This window comes from Atractosteus spatula, chromosome 2 (assembly GCF_055471065.1).
Source record: "Atractosteus spatula isolate fAtrSpa1 chromosome 2, fAtrSpa1.hap1, whole genome shotgun sequence".
Taxonomy (NCBI): Eukaryota; Metazoa; Chordata; class Actinopteri; order Semionotiformes; family Lepisosteidae; genus Atractosteus; species Atractosteus spatula.
The window spans coordinates 56,080,135-56,102,383 of NC_142707.1; the positions used below are offsets into that span (position 1 = coordinate 56,080,135).

The 22,249-nt window shown below is 40.6% G+C and overlaps 1 protein-coding gene across 1 annotated transcript in view; it reads left to right on the forward strand.

Annotated features, from left to right (window-relative positions):
• Positions 1-21,026: 21,026 nt before the first annotated feature.
• LOC148839901 (hippocalcin-like protein 1) overlaps positions 21,027-22,249 on the forward strand; it is a 64,874-nt gene continuing 63,651 nt past the window's right edge. Inside the window, exon 1 of the mRNA XM_088928509.1 lies at positions 21,027-21,726. The gene's annotated coding sequence lies outside the window, so the exon portion shown is untranslated. The remainder of the gene's footprint in view (positions 21,727-22,249) is intronic.

Consider the following 22,249-nt stretch of genomic DNA (forward strand, 5'->3'; position numbering starts at 1 on the left):
AATATTTCTCTCAAATACGACTTTAAATGTAAATACACTGTCAATTATATTTTAAATATCATGATAAACTGCTATGCCCTAAAATTTAGTCCAAAGGAAACAAGAAAAGCCTTGTGTCCTAATGCTGCTAGTGATCTAAATAAGACTACTGTTATTGTCTTTATAATTGTGATCATACATAATCAGCAATTAAATCATTTGTGAGAGTATTAGCTTTTGTGTAATTGTTAGTGTTGTCCTGATATTCACGGTTGTCTCAAAGTCACACAGAACAACAGTCCTGTAGTCAGTAGTAGCCCTGCCAGGTCACAGTACGAACTGCCTCATTTTTAAAGTCTGTAGTTTCTGCTTTGGAATAATATTCTGTATATTGTGAAGACCTCTGTCGCTGGTACTCCCTCTACACAGACTTTGAGGTGGTAATCGAGCTGTAGGTTGATGAAAGGCTTTGTTGGCACGAGGTGCAAGTTATGCACCCTGGGCCTGGCTTGTCTTGATGATGGGACAGCCTGGAGAGCCAGTGGTGTCCCGCCTTTTGTTGTCCCCTCTCGTTATCTTGCAGTTACGCACCTGCCTCCTCTCTTAAGCCTGTTGGACCTCTTCCTCTTGCTCAGCAGCTGCATGACAGACTTGTGATTGTGTGCCGCAGGGGCGCAGCAGGCGTTCTTTCCATGAGGACCTCCTCCACTTCAGTCTCCCTCCTTAGCGCCGTTTCCAGGGTCTCTGGGGTTGCTAAGCTCACCTGATGATGCAGGCAGTATGGAGTGAGGCTGCATATAAAATGGTGCATTAATTTTTCTTGTGCCTCTTCGGGTAACTGTGAGTATCAGTGATGCATGAGTGAGAGCAGATTGGTGACGTAAGTCTCAAGTTTCTCTCAAGTTTGTCTCATGAGACACTCCAATTGCTCTCTGAGCATTAGCATGGGTGCTGTATTTCCAAAATGACACCCACACGACTATGACATCCTATTTTTTTTCAGCACTTTGCAAATCAAAGAGGATTCCCTAAGTTTTTCTCCTTCCCTGGATGTTCAGTTTGGAGGGATAGCCTTCTCTGCCCAGGTGGGGCACTTGCCTTTACAAGTGAGAATTAAAAAGGAACAAGTAAAGTTTTATTCCATGCTGAAAACAGAAGAAAAGAAAAACAACGTTTCAGCTGTGGGGCCTTCTGGTATGGTTCCCTGAAGAAGGCTCCACAGCCAAAGTGTTGTGTTTCTTTTCTTCTCTTTTCGGCATGGAATAAACTCTTATTTGTTCCTTTGCAGTCTAGGCATGCTGATGCAGTAAGTGAGAATTTAGGTGTCTGGGTGCCTTCCACTTCTTAATGATTGACTTTACTATGCTTAAAGAGATATTAAAGATCTTTGAAATGTTTTATCCCCTTCTCTGTACCTTTATACAGCCCTGGGTTGTTCTGAGAACTTCTTGGTCTTCATTGTTGAATCTTTACTTTGGAAACCACTACCTGACTGAGAGATCTCACTGTGACAGGTGTATTTATTCTAAAATTATGCAAATCACCATTAATTTACACAGCCAGAGGCCACTCAGCTAATTCTGTGGCTCGTTAGGGTAATTTTGTGGACCTAAATTAATTTAGGTTTTTCTACAGCAAAAGGTTTAGATTATTATGCAATCATGACCTTTCCATTTTTGTCTCCTGTTAATTATATTTCTACTTTAAAATCTTATGACAGCTAGTGCACAACTGTGCAAGGGTCAGAAAACTCTTTCAAGGCACTGTGTAGGATGTTTGAATAGACCAGCCTTACGGAAGACAGAACACACAGATACAACGTTGACATAATGCTTTTCATTTACAGCACAACAAAATTAAAAAACAAACAATAAAAAGGTAGCCCTATCTGAGCTCTAACTTCTTATTATTAAGAGCTCTGAGCACTTCTTTTTCTTCTCTCTAAATCCTATAAACTCAGTGGGACATGTAAGATGCTTAATGGCTACAAAATCAAGTCCTTCTATGTAACTTAAAAAACTCACGACATTCCACAGGCTTGTCTCTCTGCATCTTCCTTGCTCCCTTCTCACTAACACAGGCTCTCCTCTCATCCCTAAAAACACTCAAGTGACCAAGGACGGCATGTTATTCCCCCATTGCCTTCCAGGGAATGTGTTTCTACCCTCTTACAACATACTGTTTATATACTGTGCATTGTGTCACGTATGTCCGAAAGGACGAACCGTGGAATGGCAGGAGAGTGATAAAGACCCTATGCGTAGTGGCGAGACGAGGGTTAGCCTGGGCTCGGCTGTTCAGGAGTAGCCGTATATAAACCGATGCCCTCAGGCCAAGGACAGGAGTGACCTGGTGCTAGGCGGGTCTCAAGGCAACTGAACATCAATGCTGAGCAAGTAGCAGGGCAGAAGCAGGAAATAAATAGGCTACACAACAAGACACACCAGAAAGACATGAATAATCACAGGGAACTAGGAACAGGAGGAAAATAGAGCGCCCTCTAGCAGTACTGGGCGTGACAGCATGTGCCATAATACTCCTTTTTTGTGAGAGGAGGCCATTTAGCCTATTGTTCTCATTTGGTTCCATTTCCCCACAGTCTCAGCCAGTACTGGCTGCACTGTGAACGATCCCTCTCCAACATGAACTACAACACAGTATGGTCATTCTCTGAAAATGAATACAGTTATATGTGTGTTGTTAGAAAAAGAGGGATGATAAAGTTATAATGTAAGGAAGAAGGGGTTACCAATTCAATGTAAAAATCCTGACACCAGCCTACTATGCATACAAATTAAAAATATTAATAATTTCTCCACCCAAAGTTAAAAAATAGTGAGGGTTACAGAGCACGTGTGTTCTTTCTTCTCTGGCATAGTTTGATAATAGAGCAATAATCGGGCATCAAGTTAAGTCAATAAAATATTTATTATAATAGGTCACACACACCTTTAACATGTAAAGTTTACAACTATATAGAGCTAGTTACAATTTTGTGAGTTTTGGAGCCCTGTTTCCTATGGACACTGAAAACCTAAAATTGAAAAGTGCCCTCCCCTCTCTAAAAGAATGCTTACAAATGAAAGGGAATAGAATTTCCCTATTTTAGGAATGCATCATTAAGCAAGGAGAGAGATTTCACAATCTAAAAAAATCAGCAAATAAATAAGATAGCAGGCTCCTTTGTAATAAGGCTCAAAGTCTGTCACTCTTCAGTGCTCAGATTACCTGGACAGAATTCGTCTTCTAGACTGGTTTGAAGGAAGCAAACTGAAAGTAGTACTCTTGCAATGATGGTGATTATGCTTCTGGACTGTTGTTTCGTTTTGTTGTTCCACTCTTGTGCACTTATTGTCTTGCTGTATTTATCCTGCCTGAGGAAAGCTCAGTTCTATGACTTCTCTGTCCTATGAGGCTGACATAACCTCACTTACAGTAGAATGATCTGGATACTGCTGAATATTAATGTTCTAATATGTCAGACTTAGTGAACTAACAGTGAATTAGATTAGCTTTAGTTAACTGTTAGAATCACCCATCTGTATTTAGCCTTCTTTACTTATTTATTTATCTTCAAGGTTTATATACAGCTCCACAAACACGACAGGACAATATTCATTGTATTGAACTTACAGAATAGAACAGTCAAGCTAGAAATCCAATACATACTCTATACCTACCAAAGCTACACCAAGCTGCAGTAATATAAACATCTGCAAGAAATGTAAAAAAGATTAAATGTAATTAAATGTTTTTAAAATACAGGTACAATCATGTTTTTAAAAACCTTTACATAGAGACAATTTCTATACAAAACATCAGTGAATGTGTTTGTGTCTAATTAAAATATATTCGGGAGGTTATGTAATGCCCTCCAATCTGAGTTGCTTTATGCTATTAAAATGACATTGTAATATATCACTAACAAAGTGTGTAAGTCTGAGGTAGGTAAATGGTTCGTGCTGCATTATGAACTGTGCTGTTCTTCCACAAACTATGACACACGTGTTTACAATTGTTTCACTTCACATTATGGCATGAGTCCAAGGTCCTTTTTCAGTCTCGTGTAGAAGATACCCACTTCAGGTTAGCTGCTGAGGACTTTAGCACATGAAACTTCTGAGACACAGCCTTCATTATTGCTGGTCCAAATGTCACGGAATGACAAAATGTGGGAGTAGGGCAGTATCTTGGAGAGTATATTGATTTTAAGGTTGCTTAAAGTGGTCAGTGTTGTTGTCAGAGTTTGTTGTGTCGTCTTGCTTTTTTGTTCTTTGAGCTTCCCCCATTCAAAGGTCTTCTTACAACAAACCGTGGATCGGGTGCCAATCAACAAAGATTGACCGACACAGTGTGTGAGTAGCTGTACAATTATCAGACAGTTCAGAGGTGACATGAGGGTGTTATGCCTAGGTGGGAGTTGGCTCACAGTCCTCAGATGCTCTGAGAAACTGTGTCATTCCAGGCAGGTACCCAATCATCTCTTTCCAGGTCACAGTAAATTCTCTAACCACCACTCTGGAAGCTCTCCGACATCGGGCCCTGTTTAAGCTTCAGCTGTTTGCATGTCCATCTGACCACAGACTGCGATCCTGACTTTCCCCTCAGTTCAGCACCTCACACTGCTTCCAGCCACTCCATGGGTTTGTGAATCTCTGGCTTTAGAAGCCAAATTAGATGTATTTATATCTCATCCCTCCGTTCCCTCTGCTGTACCTTTGGCTGCCTCCAGCGAGGTGCAGTTGAGCCTCCCCTTCGATTCCCGAAAACAATCCGAAGACCCATGAGCTCACACACTTGGGATGTGGCAAAAAAAGCACCATAGCCGCCTTCACCACTCTGCTGTATTACAGCCCTGATCTCTGCATCCTTGTCTGCTATCTGCTGTCTGCCGCTCCTTGCTGCGTCATAACAATGGGATTGTGGGATAGATTTAAACAGGCCTGAGTCCGGGAGGGCGCTTCAGCATGAAGGAAGACTACACAATGCATTGTTACACTTGGCACTCTACAAAATATTTTTTACGTGCAATATTTTCATACTAATCCACAGCAATGCACAGAGGACTATTTGTGACAAGGCAAGATTTCATTTTGCTTCACTACAAAGCTCATGCTGAAGGGAACAATCTTTATACTGAAGTACTGCTACTTCTGGAGAGGAACATCTTTCTTTTCACAGTTTTATTCAAAAGATGGACCACAGAAAGGAGAAGAAAATATAGAGCAACAAACCAACAATATTTCTATCCTTAAAAATATTGTTCATTTAATCATTTAATACCACAACAAATTATGATGAAAAACATAATGTGATAATTGCAAATGCAAAGTATTATAAATTGGCTGATATGTCTATTGCTGTTGTTATTATTAAGGAATAACATTATAATGAAACCTAATTTGGATCTTTAAGTACCCTTAAGAAACATAAGCTGACATCTGGGGGAGTTTCAGCCCCGGAGTTCATTTTGCAGAAACAGAATGGCTGTCATCTTAAAATGAGCAATCTAGATATAACAGCTGCGTATAATGCAGCTGCAAGTGTGAAACAGCACAGACACAAACATATGTGCACCTGGAGGCCTGGTTTTGCACACCAGGGCCTGCAGCAGGAGTGGCTAGAGGAGCACAGTATTATGTATTCTTTAACAATTGGAAAAGTGCTCATTTTCAGCATGCTGTACAAGAAGCACCAAATCAGTCATCTTTTCAAGAATACCACCTTAATCGAACAAAGGTGAACAACTACAAAATTTAATCCATCAAGAAAGCACATGGCTGAGAATGTAAGGGGTTAAAGAGGGTTTCAGCCCTCTCAGCCACTGGAAACCTTTCAATAGTGAAAGCTGTAAAACAAGATGGCACCAGTTGGCTTGACACAGGAACAGAGAAATTCCAAAACTGTGAGAGGAAATCACAAGGGTTACAGGCAGGAACCCAAATGGAAAAACAAAACACAAAGGCCAGGTAATTTCTTACTGCTAGGAGTCTTAAGAAAAAGTGCAAGAGATGGCAGTGAAAGACATAAGTCAGGGTAAGACATAAGCTGGCAAATGGGATTTAATTGGAATCATAGAAAAGTGGTGAGTGAAGAGCAATGGTGAAGAATATACTGTAACATTAATGGATGTACAGCATGCTAAAGATGGAACAGGGGAAGGCGTAGCAATATACAGTACATCAAAAGCAGCATTCAGGCATAGAAATGTAACCTAGAAACTATATAGGTCAGACTTTTAAAAAGAGCGTAGAGTGTGGAGCTGTGTCTGCAAGTGAGCTGCAGAAGAATATGCAGAGGTCAATTCCGTGCTGAAAAGTAAAAAAGAAAGCAGACAAATATAACATTTAGGCTGTGGAGCCTTCTTTGGGTGTGTAAAAACCTTCAAAAAGATATAGTGTCAGGAGTATGCCACAGACCATCCAATTCAGAAAAAAATGTTTAGTTCAAGCTTATAAAATGAAATTAGGAACACATGTATGAAGGAAGAAATATTTTTATGGGATATTTTAATTTTCATTACATAGAATATCATCAGCAGATTTGGAATAATGCCTACATTCAAATGCATTCTTTTTTCATCAACAGAAGATACCCCACCCAGGTTATCAATAGGGCCCTCACCCAGGCCAAAAACAGCACTCGGATCATCAACTTGATCAGGAACTCCCACTCTCACAACCATATTCCCTTGGTGCTTCCCTACCACCCTAACACACTTTCTATCCCCAGGACCATCATTAACAACTACTCCATTTTACAGGACAATCCCTCCATGGGTACCCTTTTTTCAGAACGCCAAATCATCTCTTATCGTCGACCACCCAATCAATGGAAATGTCTTGTTCACTGCTCCCTTGACTGCACTTGGCAATCATCCCCACCAGGCACCTTGCCCTGCAACAGAACTCGCTGCATCACCCGCAAATACATATCTAGCACCACACTCATTCAGGGCCCCTCTGGTCAATTCCGGATCACCCAGATGACATCCTGTACCTCCACCAACCTCATTTACTGTATCTCCTGCAACAAATGCCCAGCTATCTACGTTGGGGAAAATAGATGGAGACTAGGAGACCTCTTCAGAGAACATGTTAGGGCTGTGAATATTAAAGATTTCTTCAAGGCCATAGTTTCTTATTTCACCTCACATGGCCATGATCACACTGATCTCTCTGTCTCTGTTCTCAAAGAAGGGTTTCTCAACTCCCACAGCATAAAGACAACAGAAACAAAACTCATCCTGAAACCCCCTTCCCTCAATGATAGACTTATTTTTGTGTAATCTTCTCTATTCTCATGCAGGTTTTGACTTCACACCTTTCTCCACCCCTTTCCACTTTGCACTTCCTGGGTGGCCTCTCTGCCTCTCCCCTCTCCTCCACTTTTCCATCTTTTGTTCTCCTGTGCTATTTAATCTTTGCCGTCTACCTTGTCTTACTCACACCTGAATAAGGCTCCACGGCCGCAACGTTGTGTTTAATTCTATCCTTTTCAGCATGGAATAAACCCGTTACCTGTTCCTTTGTATCATAATTTAATTACCAATAAAGCAAAAGCGTATAAATAGGAACGAAACCGGACACCTATTGTTTCTAAGACGAACGCAAAAGAAATGACGGACACACACCGTAAAAGAAAACCAAACTATTCTCAAAAAGAGCTTGTTCTTCTTTTAGATGAGATTGACAACAGAGTGTGGTTGTTTACTAAGGCACACGGCAGCCTTTCCAACAGCATGAAGAAACAAAAGTGGGATGAGATAGCGAAGAGGATAAGTGCCTGCACATCACAACCAAGGTCAGGCACTGATGTGCGAAAAAAAATGGCAAGACTTGAAAAGAAGAAAGGCGGCAGAATTAAGGAGAGAGAGGGCCAAGACTGGAGGTGGGCAGATAACAACATTGCCCCTTTCCCCAGAGGAGGAAAGAAGTCTGGCAATTCTTGGGCCTGTTGTTACAGAGGGAATATCTGGAGGGATAGATGTCTGTGGGAAAGGGTTTCCAACAACACCACCCCACATTTCCTCGCCCCAGCATCCATTGCCCTGTTCCAGTGAAGATTCAACCCCTGGGCCGTCTCAGACAGGCCCCAGTCGAAGGCCACCTCCTGAAGCCTGCCTGTGCCTATAGTCAAGAGCTAATAGCTCTTGAAAGGGAGAGGCTACAAATAAAGAGAGAAAAGCTCCAACTAAAACACAAGCTTCTGGAGCAGTGAGAAGGGCAGCACACACAACTCATGGAATTAAAGTTAAAACCTGATGTCATGGTAAAACAGTTAGCTGTGGCCAAGGCACAGTATGCCTGGCACTCTATATCGGTGCCAATAATACTGGCTTCTGAACAAGGTGAGTTACGGTGAACATGTCTGGACTATACTCTTCTATTGTAGTTTTCTATTTGCAACCTAATGTATATATTCTTTACTTTACTTTCTTTTCAGACAGCCTGGAGGCAATTTGTAAATTGTGTCTATATTTAATTTATATTATCTGTTATTTTTCCACAGTTCTTAAATGAAGATCAGTAAGTAAATTCAATTATGCATTAAAAATTTCCACACTCTTTCGGACTGTGCACAGTGTGTTTATTTCTCAAATATACAGGGAATAACTCAAGTCTTTCAACTGATGAACAAAACAAAATAATAATGTGAAAATGGTAGTGATGATGGCCTGCCTAGCCTCCACACCAGCCTGGTATACACCCTCTGCTGTAAGATCAGGAATTTGGACATTTCCAAACTCCATCCCTCCATCCCCAGGGGTACGCCTGCCCTAACAGCAATGTTGTGCAGCATTGCACACACAAATAGCACAGCACAGCACAGCACAGCACTGCTGAGGTGAAAATCTGATGCCACCCGATGACTTGTGAAGACAGCGAAAGCGCATTTTCCATAGACCTATATTGCGTTCCACCATGCTGCGGGTTCGCTGATGTGCTGCTGTTTTATTGTTCTTCGGCCACCGTCTGGGGGATAGTTACAGGTGTCAACAGGTATGCACAAAGGGGATACCTGCTATCACCCAGTAGCCATCCACCACCAAACTTGCCGTTTCTTGCCTTCTGACACACTGCCGAATTGGCCCAGGTGAAGGCATTGTGGGAACTCCCAGGCCACTTTGCCACAATGTCCGTAAAAAGTCCTTGGTGATTTCAAATCACCTGTACATTCAATGCAGAGAACCCTCTGTTACTGTAGCCTTTATAGGATAATGATACAAGCCACTGCTGCAACCCAGTGATTAAAACCTAAATAATGCATTACTGCATTTCATCATGAAAATTCTGATATCATCTAGTCAAGTATAAATCTTATTATTCTAAATTTCCAGAGAATTTTCATGATGTGAATTTAATGAGCTCTGTCTATCACTAAGGTTGGCGCAAGAGGTAGACAGTTTAAGATGCACTTAGCGATTAACAAGTGGGTTGGGGAGCACGTAGATTATGAAGGATTTAACTTGCTACTTTAGTTACAATGGGTTTTGGGAAACGCTCGTAAATTAACAATTGATCTTAAGATGGAGTTTACGATGTTCTTAGCGCTATGATGCTTTTGGGAAACTCATCCCAGAATATCTGTGTTAGTCTAGTCTTCTCAGACAATCCATACAGAATAAAGAATACATAGTTGAGAGACACACTTGGGACATATACATTTTAATTTGATCTCAGTTAGTTTAGGCTCTGAACATGCACAGCTCACCTCCCTAGATAGCAGATAACTCTGCCACACCAAAAGACCGTTCCCGGGGGGGGGGTGATGTCACTTTTGTCACTAGAAAACAGACTATGGAGAAATGAGACAGGGCATAAGAGAAGCAAAAGAGGACAAAACGGATGGTAGCAGTGTGTAGACGTTCTGCTTGAAGCAGAGAACAGATCAATCCCAAGAGTAAGTGAATTTAGAAAGCAGTGGTCCAAATGGTTAAAGCAATTAAGAAATACAAAGAGGAAGAATGCAGTATATAAAAAGATTAAAAGAGAAAAGGATCCAATTAGACAAAAGGAATGTTAGGAATTACAAGTAGGTAAAATTAAGGATATTAGAAAGGCTGAGAGCGATAGAACAGAATATTCCAGTAGAGGTTAAAATTAATACTAAAATATTTTTCAGTATTACAGCAGCAGAAGAACAGTAAAGGATAAACTAAAATGTATTTAGGATTATACAGGGAAATGGGGGCAGCATGGTGGTGCAGTGGTTAGCGTTGCTGCCCTGTAGTGCTTTGGCCCTGGGTTTGATTCCAGACCGGGGGTGATACTGTATATGTGTGGAGTTCGTAGTTCTCCCCACGTTCTTATGGGTTTCCCCCAGGAGGACCGCTTATCTTCCACAACCCACCAACATACTTTTTTTTTCTATCAAAATAAACTTCACAAAATTTCACAAAACACATTTCACAATACGTACACATTCTAACAAATTATCGATCTAACATCAAATAAAAACTTTCTAAATGAGGTGATTGTCCATTATCAATCAGTGCAAGTGGGTGATGGGGCCGGATTTGCACAGGGAAAAAGTCCCTCCAAGCCCTACCACTTGCTTTTGTCCATGCCATTTCCCTGTCCCGACTCTGAAACTGTAGAGCAAGAGCTCAGGGAACAGGGATTTCCACTTTAGCCCATGTACAGGACCCAAAGTCCCTTCCAGCGCACCTCCACCATTGAGAAGCCCCATTTGGCAACGTCGCACTTCATTCTTCCTCAGAGGTTCGCAAAGATTCTCTCCTCCAGCTCCCTCACTCCCCACTCTGTGTTGTGCCAGATGAGAGTGTTCCTCGCGCTCCACAGTCCTTGTTTTGTTAGGGACACCAGTAGCCAAAGCAGGTACTGTGTCCCCTTCTCCAGTCCAGTCGGTACCAGCCCCAGCAGGATGTACTGGTAACTGAACACTGTTCCCGCTCCCAGGAGTTGCATAGTTTTGTCCATTCTGCCCCACACTGCTTTGGCAAAGGGGCAGCTCCAGCACACGTGCTCTTGCATTTCCTCAAAGAAGCACGTCTCCCGGGGACAATGATTCCTGGTGAGCAAGTGTCTGTAAAGGACTTCTCTGGCTCGCAATCCAATGACATACATGGTAGGTTTACTATTTTGTGGAAAAATTAGCCCTGGTGCGAGTGTATGCGTATTTGTCTCTGTGTGTGCCCTGCGATGAACTGGTGTTCCATCCATAGCGAAAATAGCTGATGCATGAAATGCATACTTCACTCAAATATTCACCCAAGGAAGAAATAGACAACCGGCCTCAGTCTGAGGAAAGATCACTATTAAATAATATTAACACAGAATTCTATCAATTCTACCAAGTATTCTACCAACCTCTCTTAAGAAAACAAAAGATGTTATTCTCGGTCCATTACAAAACTCTTCCAGCAGTGTCTTAAGACAGGGGTATTACCCACTGAGTGGAAAATTGTTAATATTGTGTGACAGTGGAACACACCTCCTACTCCGCGGCGCGTGGGAATGCGCAGCTACCACACCACACGCTAATCAGGGCTGCGCCCGCAGACGGTGGTCAGCTTAGAACTGAATGTGTTCCCAAGCCGGCTACACAAAACTTGAGCTGATCTAAAGGACGATCTATTCTCCTTGTTCAGAAAGGATTATCTCCTATACCGGAGAACAGAAACCTCCGCAGACGACTACACACCGGCACACCGCAAAGAAATAACAAGCGCTCTGCCGGTACTCAGGCAGCACCCTATCAGATCCGACACAATCACAATAGTGTCCATACATAAGAAGGATACAAAACAAACACACAATTAATAAATCTGTATCTATTAAATATAAGACTAAGGAAACTTAAACTAGGCATTAATCAGTATAGAAACAGGATTCTAGAGGATGTAAACATGAATTTAGAAAACTACTAACACGTTAGAACATAAGAAAGGTTACAAACAAGGTTACAAATGGGCCCTTTTAGCCCATTCTAATTTGTCTGGCTTAAAGGCTCAGAGAAAAGTACTGTATGAGGGCACGTAATTTAAATATTCAAAATCCTCAAACACATTTTGTCAATTCCATTGGGCTCTTCAGAATCAACATTGAGAAACAAACTAAAAAACACAATGTAAACCAGCATGGAATGGTATTTAAAACAAGGGACAATTTTTCACACCATGGGTTATAGTGCTGGAACAAGTTACTCAGGCAGTCTTTCAATAAACAAATTGATGAGATCCCCAAATTGTTTAGCTATTTGCAACTGAAACTGCTGCTATCACCTAGTTTTTATATCATAGAAAATGTGTTGCATGGCGTTCCATTGACATTTTTAAAGCTTACTGTGTCGGCATGTTTCCAGACATACAGTGTAGCAAGAAGACAGGCATGCTTGGAAGAATGAGGATGTGGCAAGGCACTGGGATCTGTTTTGATACCAAGAAGTTGTAAGAGAAAAGAAGCCACATGTTAGAAAATCACAGCAAAGATACTCACGAGAATCTGTGAAAGGGAGGTTGTTACCAAGAGGATTATGAGACATCTGAAAGGAAAAAGAAAATTTAATGGGAGAAAGGTACCATTCAGAAATCAGTTTTATTGAATTTTGGAGTTTGCATAAAAAATTTACAGTACTGAAATCATTAATGAAATTTCTACACTCATTTTTGTTGCACATACAGTATATCCAATAAAACATGTTATGGTTCCCATAACATATCAGAATCACCCGAAGAAGGGTCCACAGCTGAAACATTGTTTTCTTTCTTTTCTTTTCAGAATGGAATAAACCTATTATGTGTTCCTTTGCAGCCTACGCATGCTGACGCAGCTACCCACCTGAACTACTCTAAATAAAATATTATTAAGCAAAAAGGTAAAGTTCTTGATGAATGAAACTTAGTAGAGCCAGAAATTTGCATTAGATAGGTAAGCCCATTGCCAAAGCAATAAAACACACGTTATATTTACAGTACATTATATAATGAATGTTATGAGTGAAAATAAAAAACATATCACCTGTCTTTTAAGTTGTATGAGGAAATGGGATGACGTTGATAGCCTCCGCTGGCTCTGAAATTTGTGTTTAGTGACAGATTTTTCCATTCAGGATTCCACAGTATTTTAAATATTAAAATTTTTATTTTTATTTTATTTATTAAATATTTAAATAAATATTCTTCTAAAATACTCTTCTAAATAAATAAAGTAAAATCACACTGCTGTCATATGAGGTAATTAAATAAGTGAAGTACCTAAAGGAAAACTTTTCATAGACATGTTTTTTTCTTTCAATTAGAAATTGTAATTGTGTAGTACAGAGTATGCATGAAAGGGTACTTGAAGCTTTGATATGATAAAAGCTTAATTGGTGCCCTCTAATTTTCACAACACTCTCACTGTCAGCATTTTTGTCAGCACAGAGAGGTCAACAGAAGCACAGTTCAATCTAGAAGTGACAGGGTTAATATAAACAAGCTCTTATGCAGAAGCGTTTGTTAGGGAGGAGGGAAGTAACAACAAAATAAATCTCTTCACAAGTTGAATGAGGGAGATGTAATTAGGGACACTTCTAAAGCATCATGACAGAGTTGAAATGTACAGGAGCATTAATTAGAAGAAAATTAATTTGCCTCTGACAGAGATAAAATGAAAGACAGATCATGTGAGATGGATAAGACAAGGTGATTCTTCTAAAACCTAAGAATGCAAAAAGTCTTCTCTGGTGTGACAAACCCTCTCTCACATATTGGCTGTAAAGTATATGTGACAATGAGTACGTCTTTAACGTCAGATTTCCAGATAAACAAAACACTAATTAGAGCAGGGGTTTCCTGTCTATATCCTTGAGACTAATAACGAACAGTATTTGTTCCTCTACTTAATTGAATCCTTAATTCAACAAACAAGTTTCTTGATTGTTTTTTTTTCCTCCTGAAAAATTGCAGAACTTACTGTAAGTTACTAATCAAACACAATAGTTTAGGCAACCTCCAAAATGCCTAGTGTATGACAAAACTGAGAGTTCAAATTAATCCTATTATAGAATTCAGTTCAGGGCTCAGTTCCAGTATGTAACTGAGTGCTCAGATAGAACGAAGACAAGTATGTAAGTTTAAGTCCCCAGGACCAGGGTTGGGATCCCCTGAACTATAGAATACAACATAACTGCGGATTGACAAAACTAGTCACCCTGTATCCTGGCAGCTTTAATTTCTTAGGATGAAGACAAGTCAGAGCAACAGTCCGGCACTGAATAGACTGCATTCTTCTTCAGTAGCAGACAACACATCAAAAATCTAAGAAATAGACAGAAAATATACTTTTCTACTTGAGGAGTTGTGGGTATCTGGAACTAGCCAGGTGGCTTTGGCCCAAACTCTGTACTCTTTCTAGAAATAGCTGGATAAAATATTAGATTTTCTAAACAAACAAATGAGTAAGACGGGCTAAATGGTCTCTTCTTGTTTACAATTTTTCTCCTATTCTTAAAAGTAGGGAATATACTGTATAATATAGTAGATGATCTGAATATTTGTATGAGCTTTGATTTTACAGATGTTTGTGGTCCTGTTGCCAGTGCTAAGAAATACACCAAGATCCATAATGTATTGAATGTTCAAATGTATTAATTATGAAGTTCTAAAGTAGTATTTAAATAAATACATTAAAATACATAAAATACATTAAAAATTAAGGGAAACGAACGCAATTGTCTCAATGGATTCTCATGACGTCAATGCCAAGAAAATACGAAGATTAAGAGATTCTTCCTTCAAACTCCCAGAGACAAATTGTTTTCTTTTTATCATCAATACAATATTGGCACAACACCTTGTTTATTTTCTACAAGTAATCCCTTCGTGTCTAACAGTTGCAGATTGAGTAGAAGTTGCAAATCTATATTAATAAAATCCCACATGCACACCTGATTGCAAAATTCCATGCACAAAGTAGCTATTTCAACATCATACATTAGTGATATTCTGAAGAGCACTGGTAACAGAATAATTCACGTCTAAACAGCATCAATTTAGGCATGCAAAAAATTGCATTCATTACTTTCATGGGAAGAATTTTCAAACTATATATCAAAATGTTGTGATTCATACTATTGCACAGCAGCAGTATGGAGCAGAGGTTAGGGCTCTGAACTTGGAACAAGAAGGTGATGAGTTCAAACTCCTGATACTGTTGTGGCCTTGAGCAAAGTATTGCACCCAAATGGTTCCAGTAAAATCCCCAGATATTTAAATGGGTGTAAATGTAAGTTGCTTTGGTTAAAAAAACAAATTAATTTGAACATATGCTGCCTCAAGGTGAGATGTAAGAGTACTTAATTCAATAGTGAAGTTAACAACAGACCAAGATAAAACTGACTTATGAACACGTAGAGGTCAATTGCATGCTGAAATGTCTAAACACTGTGTCAATACACTGTTTGAAAAGGACAGCGGGACTGACAAGGACTGTGGAAAACAGCTGACATTTGTCCAAATGTTCTGCTACTTGTTGTGCCATGTACAGTACTGTATGTGCTTGTCTCGTCCTCCCCTCTCTTCTCTGCCATTCCTGTGTGTCATACTGGAATGTGCTCATGTCTTTGGTGGGTTACACACAATGAAGTAAACTCACATGCACCACCATAAATATAATTAGTTCAGCTGAGGTTCTTCATTCATCTTCATGTGCTTTCTTTGCTGAACAAGGAAGAAACTGATCTCTGATTTCAGGCACAAAGTAAAACCCATTGCTTCAGTGGGTGAATTTCCATTTCATGAAAAAATGACAAGGGATGTAAAAACAATAACAAATGAAAACAGGCCACAGAAACTGATATTATGTACTGGAATTGCCATATATTTAGGCACCCATGAAACCATTAAGGTTTGTGCATTATAGTTAAGAAACTGAAGGAAGACATATTTCTTAAGTGCAACTCAAAATTGCCATGACGGTCTTTGGCGAAGCAATGGGGTATGTGCAGTTGGAGTGGCCGCAGGCCATACCTCCTCCCTCCAGCCCTAATTCGCAAGGAGACAAGAAACTTGTAGCACCTGGCTGTAGTGAGAAGTCACATGGCATCAGGTGTTAGGGGTAATTTAAGACCTGCTCAGTTTCTCCTCAGCTAACTGGCATTGCATCACTTTTGGAGCACCAGCCAGCATTTCCCAGCAGAGTCCTTCATGCTTTCTTCCCATTCCCTGACAGCCCGAATTCCTCCTGTTTCCCATCTGATTCAGTTTCCCTCCTGCAATCTGACCCTCCCGGATTCCGCTCGGGGAACCTGTCCTTTGCTGTGCTTGCTTCCACCGCTCCAGCCTGCTGAGTGCAGTCAGCTCTCTGGCTGGTGGCAGTGGGCTTAGTGCCAGCGTGCACACTTCTGTTCCCCTGGCGCTCAAGTCACACCGGATTTGTCCCACAGTGTGGGTGTGAGTCGCTTCTGTTCCCCACAGTGGGCATGGTGACATTTCTTATCCCCTTGGTGTGTGTGCTGGCGGTGAGGTCTGGAGTTCAGCACAGCTACTGGCCGTGTTGGTCCTCCCTGTCCTCACCCGCCTGCATTCCAGCCCTGTTTCCAGCCATCCTGCTCTCCGCCCTTTGGACTCTGTCCTGTCCTCCGCCCTGCCAGCCTCTCTGCCTGCCCTGTGTCTTGACCTGCCCCTGGGACTCTGCACTGGATCGGGATCTCAGTGGGCACGATTAGATCCCATGTCCTGTGCAGGTCCATCCTAGGCTCGGCTCAGCCACAGGCGTTGGCCACCCTGACAGGGCATGAATTGCTCAGCCTGGTCTCTGGCACGTCTACTACAGACAGCCCCCAATAGTTCATGTCCAGTTCAGTCCCATCTCCAGAGAAGACTACCCTGAAAGCATGCTTAGTTTGGCCCTAGCGTGCCTCCTGCAGATCTCTCCGACAGCATGCTAGGTCAAGTCCTTGGAGGAGACCACCAGAAGAATGCATGTCCCGGTCTGCCCGGTTACTGGTGCACCCCCTGGCAGACCTCCCGGATGACAATGCGCCCTGTCCTGCCTGGCTCTAGGTTTAGACTGACCAGCCCTGTTCTGTCCCTTATTGTCCATTCTGGTGCGCGCAGGCCACTCCCCTGGATTGGGACGCCCTTGCTTTGGGGTGAGCGGCATGGCACATCAAAAATATTTCAATAATCAGGCAAGCAACATTTTGTATTTTATTATTTTTTCTTTTTTTTTTCCCCAAAATAAAATTTTAGGGAAAGCGACAAAAAAAACTTTTATCCGGAGAGAAAGCTTCTCTGATTGTTGCTAAGAAACAGCATGGCTGTACACAGCACAAACGATGGGCTTTTTATTTTCAATCTGATTTTGGTTTTATTTCACATAGCCTGTGTCTATTAATCTAGTTTTTGATGGTACTTGGCTCTGTTCTAAGTGTGATGTAGCTGAGTTACTTATAACAATTGCTGGTCAGGACAGTATGACCATGTGTGGTCAAATTGCTATCTTGTTATGGCTACTCATGAACCATGCATTTAATTATGTTGTTTATTTGCTCTTTTAGTTTTTTTTATAGATATGTGGAGAGGAACATAATACTTTTGATCCCTTATTTTGTACAGAATGATAGGGAAGTGATAATGTACAGAATAACAGACTGCATACTGTAGTTGTAATTGGCAACTCCTGACACTTGACTGTAGTTAGTTGAGACAATAATGAACAATGAAGCGACATAATTCATTCTTTTTCCTTAGGTTCTGTAGCTTTTTTTCATTTCTTCATGGCCAATGGGTTTGTATGGCCTAATTTCATTTCAGAATCTAAATTTAAAACCATACTAAGATCCCTTGACAATTTCATAGTAACCTACACAACTCTCAAGTTAGCTTCAAGAGAAGATCAGCCATTTCCCATTTCATTTCATTTTATTCACCTGATTTATGAACATCTCCTTCTTCCATGTCTGATTTGTCTGCCCATAAATACTAAAAGTGAGTTGACAGCAATATGTCAATTCATCCTTGGTGAGCAAAGGTAAAGAGTTCATTTAAATTTATAGATTAAGCTCCATGAATAATCTCAGTTATGCAGCCTTTGAATTGCTGCCGTTTAAATTTCTCATCACATACAAATAAAATCCATATTAGAACATAATATGTTCTAATATTATGTTCTATTCGTAAAGAGGGATACGAATAACAGGCCAATTCAGCTCCTCTAGCCTTTTTGATCGTTAGTGCTCAGCAATCACTCCAGAGAAGGTCAACAGGATATAGTCCTGGGCTTCCTACACTGACAGGATGAAAGAACAGAATCTTTTTAGTCTTGAACACAGAAAACTGCAAGGGGACTCAATCAAGAAAAATAAATAAAAAATAAGTCAACATAAATTGGATGAGATGCATGGATCAGTTAGCTCCTGGAAAACAAATACCATACCTTAGACAAGCCTCAAGGCCTCCTCTCATTTGTTAACCTAACTTGGGACTTACTATTTTTACTGTTTGTATGATTAAAACTAAATGCTGCTATACTGTAAAAGAGAAATGTTTGGCATTAGTTCAATCATGCATAAATACCATAACATATCTCTGAGTTTTAAATGTCCTATTTTAAAAATGGGAAAATGAGTTGCACTTTACATTACTAGTCTCGGGGGCACTGCAGCTTACAAGGAAACGGATGAAATTGGTTCAGTTCACAGAAATGATTCAGAACAATTCTCATAACGATGCATTGACTGAGTGCATTCTGATTCTGTTGGCACTTATTTATTCTTTCTTCTGTACCTCTCTTCCAGTGGTGAACTGACAGGGATTCCTCATGACAATGCCATTTCCTTAGGGCTTGAAAAGCAAATTGCTTTCTTTAAAAAAGTAGAGGAGTAGGACTCATCCATTTCTTGAAGAAAATAAACAATATTCATATCATTCAGTGCAATACATTGGGGGTTGTTTCCTGTCTATATAAAATTGCATCCAGGAACAAGGAAGCATTAATAACAATTTTGCAAATTACATTGTGGCCTATTGTTTATGCTCTTCTTTTCACTTTAGAACTTTCCTCTCATTTGAGACTTTTCTTATATTCTTTTAATTGTCTCTATCACAATCACAGTTTTCAAAGGAATGTCACACGCAGATAAAAAAAACTGAAACTCTGAAAAAACTCAAACACTTCTATTTCTGAACTGAGCAGATAGCAAAGGGATTTGGTTCAAGTTTTCACATTCCTGAAAGGTAATGACATAGTTAATCCAAGCGGCTTCTTCAAACGCTACAATGATATGAGGACCTGAGGTCACAGATGGAAATCAAGGGTGTGTGTGTTTTACTCAGAATAGGAGGCTCTTATTTACACAAAGAGCTGTGAACAAACTATCCAACCAGGGAGCTGAAGCTGTTAGCAATTTGCCACAAGCAACCAGTCAAGAGGGGCTCAAGTACTGTAGCTAGGGTGTTTTTTGCGGGTGAAGGGGGGTGCTCTCTTCTGTCTAGTCATCCTGTTTGAATATACAATGGTCGTTTAAAGGAAGGGAAAGCCTCAAATATCAATGGGTCATAGCCCCCCCGCAGCAATCTATTGTGGAAGGTGTGACAAATAAGAAGAGGGCCTTTACATGAGTTCCCACTGGATCATTGGATCTGACAAGTTGCCACAACCCTCGTATTACTGTGGGAAAGGAAAGGATGGGGTTACCTTTATTGCAATCATTGTCCCCACGCCCATGTGTAAAAGGACTCTGCCACACTGCCTTCTCTTCGTGGTAGTCTTTATGTACTCATCTCTTGTTTTGTCTTAATCTGACTTGGTGTGCGTGTGCTGATGCCGATGCCACTCCATGGCTGAGAATGGTGCTGCTGGTGGGTGTAGCAGAATTCACTGTAGATGGAAGGAGGGTGCTGTGTGGACCGACCGTGATGGAGGAGGAGCTGAGCAGCCCGCAGTGGCAAAGTTGAGTTTCCAAATTTACGGTCCCAGCCAAGCACAGCACATTACAGTGGTACCCACTGCAGCATGGATGAAGAAAACGTCAAACGGGGTAAAACTGATGATTTTACAGTCTTGTAGTGCAACATAAGTCAGTAAATGGCAGCTGTGCACATGGCTGTTACACATTTAGCATTTTGTAATATTATATATTTATAATTTAAGTGCCTTAAATGATGAGCACTTATTGTAGCCCACATCTTTTTTCTCATACAGGAAGAGCTATAATGTAGTGTTTATTATTTTCTTGAGGCTGAAAAGGCAACAAAACACTTCTTCAATGGACAAAGTAAACAACGATTCGCGTCTGCACACCATGACCAATTCCTGCCACCTAGAGGAAAAAAATCACAGAGAAAAAAGGGCCAATTTGCAAAACGTAAAAAAAAGCCCCAGACATTCAACGTGGACAGGTGAGAAGAAAAAAAAACATCGGAGATGAGCAATCCAGTTTAACTTAAACGGACATATATTTTATTAGTCTGGTAAATAATGAATCTTAAACCACAAATACAAAGCTTGGGAAGACTGTGGCAAGGTGATTGACGGACGCGACAACTCAGAATAATATTAGCTTCAACTGACTAAAAGTTGTTTAAAATAAAAAAAAAATCACTATCAGATATATTGCCTCAGTACTCAGAACACTCCACTGTGTTAATGGACCATGATGTGTCTCAATGATACTATCAGAGCAATGAACTATTTTCTGCGAAACTAAATACTGGAATATATATGTATATAGGATTGTTTAATAGAATAATGCATTCGTAATCAGTAATTCAAGAATCATTTTTTGGACTTCACACAATTCTACATAGATTATTCTTGCCCTTGACACATCGGTCATAAACCGGTGAGTTCAAATTTAGTAACTCGAAAACATCTGTCTTCTTCACATTTTGTCAGGACCGGGAACTTGGAGGAACGTGGCAATGAGTACAAAATAGTGCTTATTATAACTTTAAAAAGCACTGAATTAGATGTTTTAAAATTCAGGCCTGCACAAGAAGTCGTTCAGAATTTGCTATAGATGCAAAGATGTTTTTTTTTCCTAGTCGGCAGTAAATACAGACCACTTACTTCCTGACAGCCTGGGCTTGTTGATGGTGCGCAAGGGTGAGGGCGGAGGAGCTGGAGGGGGGGGAGTGGAATTTCCTACGTGAACACGACAGGGGAGTTCTATTTCATACAATTACGATAACCTCTTTAAATGTTTGCTTTCATTTCATAAATTGGAGATCATTTCGTCTAGTAAAATCATTTGAGTCTGGTGCCACGGAATAAGCTTTTGCGATCGAAAACTTAAAGGAAGTCCAATTTGGGTGGATACCGTCGCACCCTATCTGTGTTTTGGAAGCCGCCATTAACAAGTTGCATTGTATTGAGGCGATCTGTGCTGCAGCTCCTTCTCGAAATGGAATTGGCTTCTAGAGTAGATCGAACTGTCTGTTTAACAAATGATGTTTGCTGAACCTCTTTGAAAAACGAAAAAAATACCTTAAGGACTTTTCCCCCTCTATCGCAACTTTTACCCATTTAAAAGAAGCAGAGCAGTAAACAAGAAATAGAAAGCATCAACATATCATTGCACATTTGTACTTTATCATTATCGCTCGTTTCTTCAGAAGGATTGTAGATCCTACGTTTCCTCTTTTTGTTTTGTTTTAATAAGCCGAATGCAAGAAATGAACTCGTGAGCTAAGAAGAAAGTGAGCGAAGAGGTCATATTGTGACACTTATCTTGTGCATCGGATCCGCTAACTTGTCAACAACGCTATCAACAGACGACAAGTTGGTATCGAAGAAATTTGTGAGTTGGATTTAAAAATAAATAATAATATATATATCATTTTTAAGTTATTTGCTTTTGATGATGCATGTGACTTGTGTATTTTTTTTCTTTACATTATTTTGCTTCCGTGGTCTAAAGGATAACTTTTGCTTGCTTCGTTCTTGCTAAGTTGGTTGTTCAACACACAGCAGTACCACCGTCAGCTCTTTGCCTGTATAGTAGTGTATAACCCATTGTTTTGACAGCTGAGCGGGATCAAATTAACACCAATTAAGCTTGGGGCCGGCGCGCAATATGCAGATCAGTCCATACAACCTGTTTTGTCTGGTCAACTTTTTGAATGACGACGGTAGATAAAGCGAATGTGATCTGCGCCGTTCTAGCTACTGACTGTGCTTTGTGGATTCCATTCGGAACATCTTGAGATCATTACAGCGCCTTTCACTTGTGTCCGGGGACCGTTCGCAGCCCCTCTGAAAGTAAAGTATAGGCGAAGTGGAATCGCGCTTGTACTGCGAAAGTTGAATGGCAAGATTGTACC